Source organism: Larus michahellis, chromosome 1, assembly GCF_964199755.1.
Source record: "Larus michahellis chromosome 1, bLarMic1.1, whole genome shotgun sequence".
Taxonomy (NCBI): domain Eukaryota; kingdom Metazoa; phylum Chordata; class Aves; order Charadriiformes; family Laridae; genus Larus; species Larus michahellis.
Window position 1 is genome coordinate 96,813,805 of NC_133896.1, and position 17,705 is coordinate 96,831,509.

Below are 17,705 nucleotides of genomic sequence, written 5' to 3' on the forward strand. Positions count from 1 at the left end.
AATTTTAAATTCAGAGACTATTCCTGTTATATGAACTGAATAGAAGTATATAAAAACTTTTCATCAACTGGCTTTGATACAGGTCCCCTTGATAAAGTATTTATCTTTTTCCCATAATGTTCTCCATCATTAAACTCTGAGAGATGTCAGGCTGAGATAGGAAGATGAAGCATCTCATATATTTATGGTACCATCTGCTCATGAAACTACACTTGAGTCCATTTTACAGATGGAAAAACTGAGGCAGCGAATGGTCAATTGGCACATACACAGCCAAATCAAGTTGCCACAGTTAGAAGCAAAGTCTCCAAGTGCTCCTTCTGCTTTCCTGACCTTGCATACCCTTCAATAAGGTGATATGGTCATAAAGTCCAGAGAAGCAAATATGTAATAGGGCTAAATTTTTGCAATATATATTTGGAGTAACTTATAGAGCTGCCTCTACATATGCCAGGTGTATGTGTAGCTACACATTACAGAATGAATTGAACTAAGTCACCTAATAAAGCTTTTTATTCTTTATATTTTACCCTAAGGTAAGAAAGGCTGTGTTTTGATGAAAACACTAATGAAAATTAACCTTTTGAAAAAAAATTACTTAATCCTTCTGTATTTGCTGTACATCTGGATGAAAACAGAATGTTTATAAGCGAAATAAATACAAAAAAAGTGTAGCAGCTACCAGTGAACAAAACTAATCAAATTCACCAGTCACCAGGCTGGTTAATATTATAAAGACTGTGTGAATCATGAATATCCAGCCAGCCTGAGGGTACAAACCCATGAATCTAGGGAGTTTACCTATCTCTTATAGTCAGCAGGCTATCCCTTTTCGATCACTACAATTTAGGCGTATATTGCCTAATAATAAATGTGATAATAAAAATGCATTTTGGGAAGCAGGATGTTGTAATAGAGCTTTAGATCAAAAGTGAGATTCATTTTACTTAATTTTAGCCAACTACAAGCTAGCTGCCTAGCCTAATTTAGTTGTGTAGGCTCCCTCCTCAGTTGAGAGAGAAAGCTGGGATGAATTGCTTTTGGGAGGTGCCTGTCTCTCCACTGACAATAGAGGGAGCCTACACAACTGGCTTAGCTAAGGACACTTAACTTTTAGGTGGGTATGAGTTACTCCAAGCAAATTCTGTGTTAAGCATCAGATTTGGGTTCTCGGCTGTTTTTCCACCAATTTACAGCATAACCTTGGGAATATCACTTAACCTTTTTTTTTTTTTTTCCTTGAACCCATTTTCTCCATCTAAAAATTACCCTGTGGAGAAAGTTCTTGGAGAACCTTTGTCCCAAGATGAAATACAGGTGCAAAATCTTGTTTCCCTGCTCTTGCTACTTTCACATGCCTGGAGTTGTTATTAAAATCAACAGAATTCTTGTGACAGCGTTAAGTTTACATGTGATGAGAGGCAGGGCTGAGCGAAAAAAATTTTTGAAGTAGTATACATCTTCCTCAGATATGACAGAATATTGTAAAAATAAAAATCTAGTAACTAGTCACGTATATTAATTTTCCCATCTTTGCCTCCCCTTCACACCTTCCCTCTAGCCCCCCTTCCCCCCACCCCCCCAGCCAAAAAATAGAGGGAGTGGGGAGAACGTTCTTCAAATTAGACCTATATTTTAAATAACCTTGGCCTGTTTGCAACTGGGAAAATGTTTTTTTACTTGAGAGATTTATTTCTGTCCTTGTAACACCATGTACTATATGCATTGCACCTGTTCAGACATAAGCACAGCACATTATTATAGCTGTAGGGGTAGAAGCTTCCCAATACATATTTTTGAAGGGAGGGAATGCTGGGGAGAATAGCCCTCTCTTTTCAATTGTTTACCGAGCAGTCTCTCACGAAGACTTCTTCCTCATCAAGATCAATTTTCCCTGCTCCCCTATTGTCTGGGGAAACCTATCTTCAGGAGCGTCTTTCTTGAAAGATCTCATGACTTTAAAATCATCAGCGGGCTTTGTGTAGTCTGCCTGTCAAAAGAGATATGTTTACACCTTCCCTGCATGTGTTAAAGCTATAAGGTTACAGAGCAGAATGGCTGATACGTTTCGGCGCTTCGCGCTAATATGCACAAAAAATGTATTTATGATAATTATATGGACTGTCTGAAACAATGCATTCCAACATCCTGTAACATAAATAAGAAAGGTGGAGCCAGCCGGCACGCAACTGTTTATTTGCCAGCGATCCTGCTCAGCCCCCTATACCTTTTCTACGCTGCCTCAGCCTGGCGGTATTGAACCTGTTGCTGCATTAGCCGAGTTGTATTTTGCTGGATCGGGGAAGGAGGGTTGTCTGCTGTCTGGTAGGAGGGCTTTGTCTGTGTGCGCCTTTCTCTCCCTCGCTGGCTCTCTCCCTCCCTGTCTCTCGCACTCTCGCTCGCTCTCGCTCGCTCTCTCTCGCTCCCTCTCCCTTTCCCGTCTCTGTGGTTTGTAAGGTAGGTTGCAGTGTGTGTATATACACAACATCAAGAGCAGGAAAATGGACTCATTAGGGAGGCAGGCAGTCATTACCACTCACACTGTACTTCCAGGGAGACAGCGACTATGAGGAGACAAACTGAGGACTGGGGAACAAGGTAGGCCAGTCAACTTTTATAAAAAATGAAAGAATAAAGCCTCTGCTCTCCCTAAACCACCAGCACTTCTTTATTCTCTCCCCCCCCCCCCCCCCCGCCCCCCCCCACCCCCCCTCGATTTTTAATTTAGAGATGTAAGTTTGCCAGACCTATTTGCTAGCTTAAAATTCGGAACATCTATAGAAGGCCTTACCCTCTACAAATGTTTCCCCCCTTTTACTTATTTAAGGGTGTGCCCCCTTATGATTCACTTTAATTACTTTTTTTTTTTAATCACGAAGGAAACAAATACGTTTGTTTTCCAACACTAGTTCCAAGTAAATCAATATCTTTCACTCTTCTAAAACAGCCCTCTCCGTATGTTTGTGGGTCTCTCTGCTTTTTCTTTTCTGTTTATGCAGTTCCATCTGTCCGTCCATATATCATGTTCTCCTTATTTACTGCTAAATGGGGTTTTATTAGTATTTGCCAATGACTTTTAACTGTAATGCCGGTGACCAGGGCTAACGGTGACTTTCGTTCTTTGTTTTCTATATATATGCATACTGTAAGTTTAAAGTCCGTGCTTGGCATACAGTAAATAAAAGCAAAATAAGAGAAAGCAGGTTCCACTCCTTCTGACAGGATTTTTATTTGGAGATTTTGCTGTTTGTCTGTTTTGGTGTGGGGGCGGAGGGGGTTAATTTTGGTTATCGTACATGTACTTTTTCCTCCTGGATATTTTTAACGTCTATTTTTCATTATTAGTATTTTTCCAGTTTCCTTTACTAGGAAGAAAGGAGACGTATATTCCAACTTTTATGTTGCTGATCTAATGTAACATTATGGAGGCATCACTGGGTTAATAAGAATTCAAACTTTCTAAGAGGGAGTTTGTATCCTTGGCTGCCCCCCACCCTCCCACTTTATGCATGGTTATGCTTGTGTTTCCGTGTGTACTGCCGGGGAAGGGAGGGGGGAAGGGAATAGATATTTTTTACAGTGGTGGCAAATTATGAAATCTGTCGAGCCATTTTGTCCAGAAATAGTAACTATTTATTTACCAATTTTCATTCCACAAATATGCTGCTTATTTGTAATTTCAAACATTGAAGCTTTTCTCTGAATTAATCTTTTTTTTTCTTTTTTTTTTCTTCTTTTTTTCTGGGGAGGGATTTGTGATGCATTTCATAGCCCATTTAGCATTGTCGAGTTTTTGGAGCTCAGATTTATCATGGGTTCTAAAGACTGCTTAAATTGATCCATTTGAAATGGTCTTTTTTTCTGAGCTTCTGTCATTTCTGTTGGAGAGTAAAACTGCTACTCTGCTGGTAACAAAAAAAAAAAAAAAGAAAAGAGATAGTGGAAGTGAGTTACATAAAATGTTCTGGAGAATCCTAAGTAATTATATAAAATGGACGCTGATCAGTGGAGATCTCTCAACAATAACAATCACCTTTTTTAATAGAAAATTATTTATTTAATAGCAAGAGGCGGACTTCTTAAAAACATGCATTAGGCCTTCCTCTTAGCACAAAGAAGTCCATAATGCAATATTCCCAACCCACCTGGGACTGCCTAGGAGATTCTCCAAAACCTTCAAATCCTTTGAAATGTTTCTTAAAAATCCATTATTTTACAGCCAGAGAGAACTTTTGCTGCCAACAGGTTTTTATGCTGTTGTTTGGGGCTTTTTTTTTAGCTGTCCTTTAACTTACGACTCCCCAGTTTCAACAGAAGTGCCTCCTCCCTGAACAAACTAATTTAATTGAAATCCAGAGCAGCAGATCTATTCACTGGCACTTCAACTACAGAAAGTACTTGCTCCATTTTATTAGCAGCTTTATTTCCAGAACCTGAGCAAAACTTTTCAAGGTTTTATATATCAGTGTGCCAAGAATTGGTGGCTCATAGCTTAGCTGCCGAATGACATTCATTGCTTCCTATTTTTTTTCTCCTCCTTTTTAGTCAAGCTTCTAACTTAATACTTTTTGATAGACTTTAAATGTTTTTATTGCGTCAAATGACCTCTTAACTGTAGCAAGGTGTTTCCTCCCCTCCTAAAGTTTGAATCTCAAGCTTTGAAACTCAGATTTGGGCTTAGAGGGGATGCTGAATTTAAGCCAAAAATGTAGGGTCTAAAAGGTGGAGTTGCTGATGCCTTTGGATGGTGGTCAGCCCAGAGTGATGCAGCTGGAGTGTTAGCAGCCGTCTCCCTCATGGGATGGATGGGTTTTCAGGCACCTGTCATTTTTTCCTGAACCAGTGCAGGTGTACATTCCTCAGCAGTCCATATTTTTTGTAGGAAGGCACATGGACCTGTCCTCAGGCTTCTTTACGTGTACATTTAGCAGAAGCCCAGCCTCATTTTAACATTTTTGAAAAACTTTAAAAATGACTACAAGGTACCTCCTGATTTTATGAAAACCCCAGACAAGAAGAACTCAAGCAGGGAAGGAGAGTCGGAGTAGGAAAAACATTTTTTCATTACCCAGTAAGATTTTTTTTTTTTTAATCTTAAAAACTTTTTCGCCTAGGAGAATTTGATTTTCTTTGAACCCTAAGTATATTCTAGAAAAAAAAAAAAATCTTAGCCCCTTTCAATAGCACAAAGTCCGCTTGCAATCTGAACACGGCAGCAAAGGGTAAAGTATGCCTAAGTAAACTTAAATCCAGCATATGATGCTGTAGCTGGAACCCTGGGAACGTCAAGCCTGTTGGCCAGGGGGGGTAGGACTGAGTTTGGCAGGGCGGTGTGTGCGGGGCGGCGTGGGGTGCTCTGGGTTCCCATGCCCGCAGCCTGGGCAGCTGTGCGGAGCAGAGCTCGCGGTGTTGATTGGGTCACAGTGCGCTTTATTTTAGCGTTGGAGCAGACAGTTATCTAACACACCCACATGAGGAAGTGCTCTGGAGCAGTTATTTCATGCTTTGCCATGCCCTGTAGCTAGAGTAATTTTGGGCTGAATGGCGTGCGTATATGCCTCTCTCACTCCTGTGAGACGAAAAGCAATGCTGTTGGGCTTTTTTGTGTGTGTGTGTTTTTGTGTTGTGTCTTTTTTTTTCTTTTTTAACAGGACTAAAAATGAGATATAAGACAGGCAAATCCAAATACCAAACAAATATCAAGTCAAATTAATTTTAATAGTAGAGGATTTTGCTTTTCTCTTAACGGGGGGAAAAAATATCAATGTTGTTTATTTTGATAAAGACAGTTGTAGCAATTTCCTGAGTTGGATATATCATTATTATAAATATTACTCACAGTTTTCCTATTTTCACATTTTCTTCATAGGCCCAGCTTATTCATAAGGGAAAACAGCTGCAGAAAATTAAAAAAAAAGTAATATTATTTATATAAAACTTTGATGTAAATAGGGAACAGTGTCCCCTGCTAGAGAATTCTGTGGGATGGCTTACAAATCCCATACAAGAGAGATTACAGTCTTAGATAAATTGTTATTTAAATCATTTCAAGAAAACCCTGTTCGTTTTTGCAGACCATATGAGATTTTAAGCAGAATGATTTGAATAGGAGTTCTGTTTAGAGATTGATGGCATGCTGCGGACTTAGCGATTTCAGTTGGTTTTGCTCCTGTCTCTTTTTATAGGACTTTTTTACACTCTGATCTGTATGGTGAAGAGCTTCTACCGAAAGAGTTAATGTTAATGGAAAACTAAACACTGAAATATAACTTCAATATGTTTAGATTTTTTTTAAGCAAAACTTTTAGAAAATACAAATCCTTTATAAATGTTTTTAATTTTTTTTTAATCAAACAATGCACTGGAAATAGTTGTTTTTAAAGAATAACTTGTCCCCTCTGTAGGGTCTGCGGTTCAAACTGTGCTGCAAAAGGAAAATTATGGCAAATCAAAGTGAAACGGACTTCACTGATTTTGTTAAGTTTGGCCCAAGAAAATTCAGAAAATAAACTATAAACTGTGAAAAATAAATCGAATTTTTAGTAATCTATCTATGCCAATAATCCAGGTTTCTCTTGGTAAAGAGTAGTGTTTAACCATGCACCAAATTTTGAGTTATATTTGTAATATCCGTACAGCTTTAACCTGAACAGGTTTTCACTGATTTACCGAACTTTCAGTGAGGAGTCAATAAAGGCAAAGGCTTTTGTCCAGGATGGTTTTTGCTTTGACGGTGTTACCTATATTCCTGGTTATTATTTATCTTAAAAGTTAATATTTAGTTCTAACAGCACCGATCCAATTCTCCTCTAATAGAAAACTGGCATTTCAGAGTGATTACTGCCTACGTCTTCCATGTTTTCATGCATTTTTATACCTAACCCTTCGGTGCCATCGTGTACTACGACGGCATTTTGACTGTCTGGTGCTGGCAGGAGCTCTGTTTGTGGATGGGTCTTGTAAAATGGTCACCGGAAGCATGGGGACATGCGCCACATCCTTCTTCCATAGCTGCTGGTGCAGCCAGGGCTGCTGATGCTGCGGGCCAGGTTACTACGCGTAGCAGAGGTTTGCAAGAAGAAAAAAGTTCAGCTTTTATCATGTACAGTGAGGACTCTATATCTTGAAGTAGTTAAAATATAGGAGTGGGAAACTGGGCTAGTGGGATAGAGCTGTCCTTGGAGGAAGAAATACTGTTGCTCCGACAGCTGGGGTTTGGCATTGGTGAAATGAGTGTGGAGGGTCCCAGCCTGTTTCCGATGGGGCAGATGTTCACCTCGCAGAAAAACGAACCGCTGACCGAGCTGGCACTAGGTGGCACTATGAGAAGAAAGGCCATGGACTATGCGAGCACAAAGGCTGAAATCCTTTCATGCCAAGAAGTGGTCTCTTCCCATCAGCGACAACCTGCCCCACCAGCCCTGTGAAGGGCAGATTTGTAGCCTGTGCTGTACTTGTTATCAGGTACTGTTCGTCAACATCTTTTATGAAAGACAGGTATTCTAATAGAAATCAGTCCTTCCTAATTCAGACACTGTCAGTGTCTTTAGGACTTTATTCTTCAATGCCTCGTGTCATATGCCTTTCCTGTGCTTTTCTGTGGACGCAGACCCCGAGGTAACATTTAATGTCCAGTTTGCACAAATGTAAATGACAGTACAAATGGTGAACCAAAACCCATATCATCTTCCTGAACGTTTAATCTAGTATCAAATCAGTGCCTTTACAAGTCTGTATTAAAACCAGTTGGTAACTACAGCAAAGAGAGAAGGAAACCTGAATGGGCAGTGCATCTGACCCTCTGCAGAGCACCTATGGGAAATCCTTTACAGGATGGAAGTGGTGCCATTCTGTAAGTTACACCTGTAGATGACCTCTTAATGTTACGGTTCCACAGTAAATTTGTCTTGGAATTGTGGTAGAGCTAAAAATGCAGGCAAGTATAGTGTACCATTTGATTCAGAGGTAAATACAGCATGGAAATTGCTCATGGTTTGGGTTTTTTTCCCGACTAAAAGACAAGCTTTCTAATATCTTGCTTCTAAAATCATCAATAGTTGGAAGTGTGATCAGTCCCTTGAGGATACAAAAGTAGGACCGGGAAAGTTGCCTTATGGACTTCAGAGTTGTCCTTTCAGCCGACTGTAAGTTAATTATTGATTTCTCTTTCCTCCCTAGAGATCCATATGCCTTTCTTTCTGGCTAGAAAGTTAGTGGTCACAGTGCAGGAATTTGAGAGCAATCGTCGTGTGGCAACACAAGATTTCATGGGCAGGATGTCAGGAACGGGTAAGATGGAGGTTGATATGGGGAGAGAGGAAAGAAAGACAACTCGGTAAAAGCTTATGTCCGCTGTCGTTTTATGCGGGGTGGACATGGAGCCTGTTATTCTCCATGGCTTTGGCTCCAAAACTCCTAGCAATTTGATAGCTAAGTGAGTCACAGACATTAGTGACAGAGAGGAATGCTGAGAATAAAAACAAAACAACAAAAAACCCAACCAAAAAATCTCATTGTTTAGGCACGAACACAAGAAATCCATGTTTAATTGCTAATGTGCTCCCTCTGCTGGTTCTTTGAAACTAACAAATGCTGTTCCCAGGAGACTGGGCCACACCCTCTGGGACACTGCCTTACAAAAATTGTGTCTAAATGAATGGCTTTGAGCTCTCTCGCAACGAGCAATATTAACAGGGAAAGAAGTCTTCTGACAAAATATGTTAAAGCCTTATATACCAGGCATGATTGCTGAAAAAGGTCATGAAACGTCCAGTCCTGTAATTCAGCCTTTTTTGCTTTGTTTCCAGTCTTACCTATATTTGATAGGCACTTCTTTTTCTATCATTTCTCAAAGTTCGTATTTTCCATTTTGCTGCTGCTGCTCCTTCTAGGATTTTTCCCATCTGAAGGAGTTTTAAGAAATGTTCTCATTGGTGCTTTTACTTTCAATTTTAGTGCATGTAGTATCTGAAGAAGCCCCAGTGTAGCTTAGGCTTTGGCAGCTTCCGAATCTTTCTGTCACTGTCAGTTAAATCTGCTTGTCAGCTTTATACTGTTGTGCCCACTTCATCCTGTCCTTTGGCTTGAATACTGGCTGTTTTTTCAGGATACTCTTGAACATCCTTCCTCGTTGTGATGAATCTGTATTTCTTTTCCAAACATAGACTGAACTGTTTAATATGTTCCCTACACAGCAAATTTCCCCAGCAGATAAGTTTTTAAAATCCAGCATTTTGTACTTTCATGCTATGAGAAATTTCTAAGTCCTGGATAAGACTGAGTATTGGAGGGAAAAAAAAAACTGAAGAAGGCTTTATTAATTCCTGTAGAATATTTGGAATGTGTGGAAAATTTCTGACATGGTAATTACATAATGAAAGATTGTCCTGTATTTCCCCTTATTTTCCACCTACGTGGACTGTCATGATAAAGAGCCTCGTCTCGCAGCCGTTGACACATTGGTGAGAATCAGCTGTGCAGAGCTGTTGCAGGACTGGGCTCAAGTTTTCCACGTAGAGTAGTGAAAAGTTTCCTTTCTGCAAGTCTCATGCTTCCCATCTAGGTGACTGCTTATTAAATCTTTATCCGGTAGGGACAATAAACCAAAGAGCCTGGTGGGTAGCTAATTGGCTGGAGTGACTCAAGCCACATATAAATCTCATTTGTACTCAGTACATTGACTCTCTTTGGCCTTGTTGCTCTCGCTAGTATTTGTTCATTTTGAGATGGCTTGAACATAATGCAAAGAAAATAATCCCTGGTTCTTCTTTCCCAAAGTGTCTCGGAGGATGCTTGTAGTATGATTCTCCATTATTTCCCTTTCATAGGCCGTGCAGTTTAGGAATCCATCCTCCTGAAACATAGTGCGGAGCACTGGCCCTCACGTGGGCAGTCATGGTGGAGACATCAGGAAACCAGTACGGCACTGAGACCACATCACCCTCCTGTCACCAGGTCCCTGAATGTGAGGAATTGTAGCAGGGGTTGCTATCTCTATGGTAGCTTGCCCTCCTGCTGTACCTGCTTTGGGGATAAATAGAGAATTCAGCGCCTGGGGCTACCAATCTGGCACCTTTTGCTAGTGCTAGACTTACACAAGAGATTAGAAGCGACATGAGTTCCCGGCGAAGGCCCAGCCTGTCCTGGCTCATGGGCAGACTGTTTGAAGTCCAAGCTGTGTTTTGTAATTTCCAGCATTTAATAAAAATACCGCTTTTATTTTCCTCTCCAAGCCATGGCCAAGCTTTGAAAGCTCAAAACTTGCTCCAATTGGATAGAAAAAGTGTGTTTTTAAGATAGTGACATTTCCTAAATGAGCTTGTCTTTCTGAGCTATAGCAACTTCAAATCATTTATCCACTACAGCAGTCAGGCTCAGCCTGAAACATTTCACTGCTGTGAAAGCAGCTGCTCCTGAATGAGGTTAAAAGCCAGTTGTGCTTTGCTGTACTTTTTGCCGGACAAGAGAAAACTCAGTATTTTTCCCTAGTGCTGGGCATTTCTGTATTCTGGAATTAGCTTTCTTTTTCTGCTAATCTCTGAGTCCCTTTTTATAGGAGACTGGATCCCATTCAAAGCCTTTCTTAATACTTTTTGAGACAACTTTTTCTTTTTTTTTTTTTTTTTTTTTTTTTTAATGGGTGCAGAGATCTTAAATGTTTTTGTCGGCACAGAGCTGTGGTACCATAGGTACGGGTGAGGATAACCCACTGATTAGGGAAGCAGGATTTGTTGTTTGTTTCAGGTTTTCTATGTAACTTTCAACAAGTCATTTCATTTCTCAGTGTCTCAGTTACTTGTCTTCGAGACAGGCATAATGATGTTTATCAGCTTCTGAGGGCAGTGGGGAGACCATTAGTTATAGCTGTGTTATCTACCTTTATTGTTCTTGTAAGAATCTTTCCCTCTCAAATTTGTGCCTTTTTATTACCCTAAAAGTGCATTGCAATCTCTCTCTTTACTCTAATGGGTTTGCTTTAGCCTCCCAGTGAAGTTTTTTGAATACTTGTGGTCTTTTGCTGGCATGTCAGAATAGCACTGACACCTGAGGTCTTGAATTTGGGTGGGGGGTTTTTTTTGGAGGAAGTTTTCACCTCATGGAGATTAAGAGCTAGCGTTTACTTAAGTAGTTTAGATGGCAGTAACTGTTTGTCCCTGTTCCGCTGTATTATGTTGGATCTCAGGTGAATTTTGCATATGTTCTGAGCTACATTATTTTCACTGCAGTCAGCCCTAGGCTGTCTGGACCAAACTGCTATTAATAACTGAACTAGCTCAGTTAAAGCTGGCTCTGTGGTGGGGTGAGAGCCCTCTTGTCTAGATCACATCCATATCCAGCCCCATGAGAATTTAATCTGTTACTGAAATTAATTTAATTTTTGTTCCACATCTTTTTCAGGTGAAAAAAGTGGAAAACGAAAAGGAAGTGAGCTAAAATGAACTTTTATAGAGTTTCCTGATTAGGACTGGTTGTGCAGGAACACAGTTTAGTTGTCTGTAAGCTGTTTCAAAGAGTTGTTAAAATATGGTTGAGTAATGTTACTGTGGAACATTGGCTGCAGTGTGGCAGAAGGACACAAATGGAGCATTTAGGAGGGAGGTTTGGGAAGAATGTGAGCGGCTAGAAGAAATAAAAGCTGAGACACAGGCAGGGGGCAGAGCTGCTCAAAGAAATGAGGACAAAAAGTCTGAACTTCATGCAAAAAGAGGGGCTAACTTGGTCCCACTGGCAAGAGGGGGAGAAAAATTTAGCAGCAGGATTCTGTATGAGTAGGGCCAAGAGTGGGGTGGGACAAGGCCACAGCCCTTTCCTTTTCCCTCATGAGCAGTGAGCTGGAATAATCATCATACAATAATCATCTTCAGAGGACTGTACTCTTGGGATAAGAAGTTCCACGTGGAATTTCTGAATGTCTGTGTCTCTGTTGTCCCAAAGCCTAAAGTACATCATCTCTGCTAAAATGTTTATGGGTCATATTTTGCCCTAGGTTACATTTGTATAAAAGTGAACCAATTCCCTGAAATTTAAAAGAATCAATATTGAACCAAGAGCTCAATTTAGCTTTGTATTTCTAGCGTACTGGCTGCAGCTGGCATGCGTCTGACGCAGTAAAGATGATGCATGGTGCTCCACAAGTGATTTGTGACAAGGAGACAATTTTCTTCAGGACACTGCTGCTGAATTTGACCTCATTTTTGCTGTTAGATACTGTCTCTCTTATGGCAGCATACATAGGTGTATTAATAAGATTCTTACCAGATATCTCCTTGAAATCTCAGCTTATGGAGTTGATGAAAAGGGTTGCCTTTAGGAGGTGTTGGTGATTATTCTCATAATGCCCAAGCAAAGCCTACAAAGAATTTAACATCCAAAAAGATGTCTTTGTTGTTGTTGTTGCTTATCTGCAAAGGTTTAATCCTGAGACCTTGTGTGATTTTTTTTGTTTTGTTTTGTTTTTCTTTGTTCTCATTACCCAAAAAAGAGAAGTGCCAGTTCTGTCTGTCTTTCCTAGGCTTTTTTAGATAAAGGAGTGACACACACTTCAAAACAGAGAGCAGTTATCAGCTGAGTTCAGCCGGAGAAGGGAATGCTCACAAAGGGTTCCAGGACAGTTTAGCCAGAGATAGCTGCTGATATGAATAAATAGCACTTTGCATTTCTGAAGAAACTTATTCAAATATCTTAACTACTTTCGTTAAATGCTATAATTTAGTTTTGCTTAACTCCAGTAGCTGAATCAACATTATAATTTCCATTTTTTAATCAGGAACAATCGAGGCACAGAGAGAAAAAGGAAGTGGTGCCTTTCTTTCTTCCTTCCTCAGTGTATTGTACATGCAGATGGGACTTGGAAAACTAAAGACCATGTTCCATGAACAAAGGAAGCTCAGATGATTCTTGGCTGTATTAAAGACCATTAGGCTTTTTATACACCATTGTGGTACTGTAACACATATGCAACTTCTTTGCCATTGAAATCTTATTTCTACTTTCAGAATGAGATAAAAAGAGCCTACAGTAACTGAAAATTGAGGCCAAACTCATTTAACGTACCAACATGTCAACAAAGTCTTATTTTTGGTGTTTTGTTTGCTTATTATTTATAATTACTCTCTTAACGCAGTTAATGCAACTTCAAAGACTTGTAAGCAACAAATGTTTTTGTTTTTTTTTCCCAACTGGCTTTCCCACAGCTGGATATGTCCAAATGAACTGCAACGTTAGCTTTGTCCAAGACACAGAAGGTCGAAAACTGGACCAGTCTGTCACCTCTTTTTGTACAATAATAGTCAGAGGGAAATATTGTACCTGGCTCAAATCTTGTGTTGCTTGCTCCACAAAATAGGCATCAAAAGAATACTGAAGCTCCCTATCACAAGTAAAGACAAAAGTACCTTCAGTTACGTTGTTCTGGGCTTCTTGTATGTATAATTGCTTGTATGTGCAACTGCTGTTGACCTCTATGGGATCCGCAATGCGTAAAGGAGAAAATAGCCCCTAAGGGTTCTTTGGACACAAGCGTTTAAAGAGGATTGTTACTTCTCTGTTTAAACTGTCAGTGGCAACAAAGCACATGGAAGTAATTGTTGAAGCTTGCAGGTACTGTATTTGCGCAGAACACAGATGTATTGCTGCTGAGGCATCGGTCAGAGAATGAACAGTAGGAGGAACTGAATTGTTTGTGCATTCAACCTGAAAACTGTACTATGAATAGCTGCATTTAACTTTTTATTACTTCAGAATGAGATTCAGATCTCAATTCTTGAAAACTTGCAAACAACTTTTGGGATTATCCTGCTAGTATCTTTTCACTTCCCAAGAACCAGTTTTAATATCTGTTAATGCTTAGAAGACCAGATTGGAAGGACAGCAACAGAAAGTTTTATTAGCCAGCACAATTGATACTTTCTTCTTTCAGAACCAAATTCATCTAGTGTAGTATATTTACAAAAGAAAAGGCTGGAATGCACAATAAGGTTTTCCCTTTATCAGAGACATATGGACTCACCATTGCTGGATATATTTGTGAGACACTATAACAAAGAACACTCCTCAGGCCCGTCTCACATTTCAAGATTGAAGGGCAAACTGGATGAATGTCCCTTCTAGGAAATGGATGAACCAGTTTTTTCATATGCAATCTCCAATTTCAGTAATCCCTGAGAAGCTTATAAAAGCCAGGATGGAGTCAGTTAAACCTTGTCTTATTAACCTCCAAAAGGACACAAAGGGGTTTGGATCGCAAGGCTGGTCTGGATGCCAAGTGCCTCTCTTAAGTACTCTCATACTGCCTCATACAGTAAAATAAGGTTCATGAAGTGGATGAATACAGTAGGTGAAGACACCAGGTTTACTGGGAGAATTCCCACCTGAGAAAGGCAAGTCACACTGCTTTGTACAGGAAAGCCAATAAATGTCTTTCCCCCCTTGACACTCCCTAAGCAGAGATTTTTCCCCTGTTCCCCTTTCACATATACATAATGACCTGTTCCATAGATTGAATGGTCTCTGAGATTTATTTGTCTCTGCTGATAAGCATTGGTCCTATGAGAGATCCTCAAGTCAGTTGTATTTGAGTTCTCTTACTTCTTAGGACACTTGTATCCATTTTACATGCTAAACTCAGACACAGCTAAATTCTACAGAGGTTCCCTATTACATAGTTGCCTCCACATGCTATTGTGATAATAAACTGGCAACTTTTTCTCTCATTAAGCATCTCCACCGTTATACATTTACTTAAATGAGCTCTGGTTTGTGTTGTTTTTTTGTTGTTTTTTTTTTTTTAATTTACTGAGGTGCAACTTTTGCTATATATAATTAGGACGCATGGTGTCTTCAGAACTCCAATTTGGAGTGCTTTATATTCTTAACCATTTAATTGAACTCACGTCTTTGTGGCTCTTCCTTTGCTTTTGGTGAGGATCACTGACGTGTTTAAGGGGAAATTCTTCATGGCCCTCCTGTTTTCCTGTTTTAAACATGCCTAGAGATCAGTGAGGTGGGATCACAGCAGGGAGCTTGGAATCTGGATGTGTGACTGGCTGGGGATTTCTCTGAGCTTTCTGGGAAGTCTTGGTAAATGAGCTGAACTTCAGGCTGAACCACTGTTAACCCAGCATTGGTGAGGCTCCTTGGCTTGTCAGAGAGAATCTTGCTTCCTCTTGGAGCACTTCTTCGGGGAAAGGCCAGGAAGGAAGTAATTCTGCATGATTCAAGAGACGTTTTAAAGGTCTATGCTCTATTTTTTTAGAAAATATGCAGGCAAGAGCCTTCTGCGTCATATGCGTAAATTGGGAAAGCCTCAAGTCTTTATTGTTCTTTACGTATTTTATAAAGCTTTTACTTTTCTGTGTCTTTACTCTCAACACCTGTATATTTAACCTTAACAAAAGAAGCATAGTAAGCTGAGCAAATGGACTGGTGTTCAATTTGCTTATTTACTTTCTGCCTGAGCAGGTCATGTACTCACTCCTTGCGGCAGAAGGGGCCATATGCCACAGTTCCTTCTCTGCAGTGTGACCAGATCTGTTGTGTGTGCACGGTTAAACTGGGCTGGGCAGAATTTGGTCAAGGTGCACCAAGCTTACGGCTTGTGTGCAGCCTTGTCCATGCCCAGGAGCTTCCTGGAATCACTGGACTTACTGTGAATGCACCATAACTAATTTGGATGTTTGAAGTACGCCCAACATGTCCCAAAGTTGCTTGACCGCGTTCATGGTAGTTCTCTCAGCAGCTGCCCTGGGCATGTGTGGGAGTAGATCCTCCTGGATGAGCATCATCAGGAGAAAGTTATGAATGAGATAGATAAACAAAAGTCAAGCATCCTGAGTACAGTCCTCAAACACTGAATTTTTTTTTTTTTTTTTTTTTTTAAATTCAGGTACTGTTTATAATGACCTTAGATAGGGCATGTGTAAGAAGAGAAGATGTGAGAAATGTAAATAAGAGGACTTTTTGGGTCTGCTGTAGACCTTCTTATTGATCTGGGTACTTCAGTGTCACCTCTCTGCTCTTCTGTACCCTATCAGTAAAATGGAGTGATGAGACTAGCTTCTGCATGCCTTGAAGCTTAATGAATGTTTTGTGAAATGCTCAGAAATCCTTAGGTGAAAAAGGATGGGAATAAAACAGCAATTATTGCCACATTTACCTTCTCTTGATCTGAGAGGAGCGAGCAGAAAATGCAAACACTTGTGTCACCATGAGAAATGAAGATGTGATCATTTCAAAAATTTTCCCTATAAGGTTGCCTTTCATGCCATCTGGAAATTTCTCCAGAAAACTGTCTTCTGAAGCTTTAATCCTTTCCCTCCTTACAGTGTTTTGCCTGATCCCATCATCAGTAGAAGAATACAGAAGGGAAACAAAGTGTAGTAGTGCTGAAAGGCAAATTTTGATTCTGCTCAATGTTGTATCCTACTGATGTCAGTGGAAGTTTTAATTCTAGTCGAGGGTTACACTTAGTTCCCTGAGTTGCAGAGGATGAGCAGAGGTGTGTATTTGGGCAGAGAGGAAAAAGACCGGCAAGCGTCCACCTGGGTTCTGCAAAGGACTGAAAGACTTGCAGTTAGGAGGCTAATCCCCCAGCAATGGAGAAACGTGGCTTTGGCATGATGAGGGGTGCTGAAGTATTGTTCATATCTTCACTCTTGGCAGAGAGAAGTGTTCATGGGGATGGGATTTAGAAGTAGGATAAAGGTGAATATAAATTGGATGGAAACGCAGGGCGAAAAAGAGGAAGGTGCAGTTCAACAGCAATAACTGTCTAGATGCCTGTGTTTGTTCCAGAGTTTGTGGTGGAGCTGAGTCTCACCAGCAGCAAATGCTGCGTGTAGTACGCTCAGAGTGAATAAAATCCATAAATAGTTTTGTAGAGAGTCAGGATTTTATTTTGCTTATGAAGTTGGACCTATTCTGACTGTTTACTCTGCCATTTCTTTCCTTACCTTATTGGTGGGATAAAGTTGATATTGCTTAGCCCAAATTCACATATATGAATACGCTTTCATCTCTTTCTCTGTTGCTTTGTTTATCTGTCTCTGTCTATCTCTCTGTGAGCCTGCTGCTTGTCTGCCTGCCAGTTTTTTCTTTGTCTCTATCACTTCATCATTGAACCCATCTGTGTAGAAAATAGGATATTTGGCTGTCTTTTTTTTTTTTATTATTTTTTATTTTTGTCATTTTGTTCCCTCAGACTTACGAGGATAAAACTCGCACTCCTGGGGGTGCCAGGCATTTCAGATCTTGCATTTAGGAGGAGCCGTGATGCTTTTTGCGTCTGTTTGTCTGTCCATCTGTCTGCTGGTCTATAATAAGCTGTGCAGCGAGACAGCAGCTTACTATCTGTGTGTGTGAAATTAGCTAATTGGTGTTAGCAGCAATATTTTCACATGTTTTATAAGCAAAGTGCAGCAAGGTATATAAATGTAGATATGATCCAGAGACACACACACATACACACACACGCGCGCGCGCACGCAAGCCTGTCGCTGCTCATGCATAGACGCTCAGAAGTAATTAATGTTAATAAGATTTTAATGTGCTTGTGAGATCATAATGAGGAGAAATGAATGCTCTGATTAGAAAAAGGTAACTGTGTGTGTGTTTTGGCTTAGAACAAGATTTCCCCTTTTTTTTTATAAATCACAATTTCAGAACTTGTTTGTGATTGCATCAGTCGGTTTTTATTTTCAAATTAGAGG

At 40.1% G+C, this 17,705-nt stretch overlaps 1 protein-coding gene across 20 annotated transcripts in view; it reads left to right on the forward strand.

The window, feature by feature from the left end:
- The window catches only part of ZBTB20 (zinc finger and BTB domain containing 20), a 487,918-nt gene that overhangs the window by 25,998 nt on the left and 444,215 nt on the right, over positions 1–17,705 (forward strand). For 4 of the 20 annotated variants that reach the window (XM_074594416.1, XM_074594452.1, XM_074594437.1 and 1 more), the window contains exon 1: positions 2,300–2,598. The exons of 6 other annotated variants lie outside the window; for them this stretch is intronic. The gene's annotated coding sequence lies outside the window, so the exon portion shown is untranslated. Of the gene's footprint in view, positions 1–2,222; positions 2,599–8,178; positions 8,290–17,705 lie in introns of those variants that run through there. 10 more of the 20 variants (XM_074594388.1, XM_074594398.1, XM_074594370.1 and 7 more) reach the window with 8 other exon arrangements.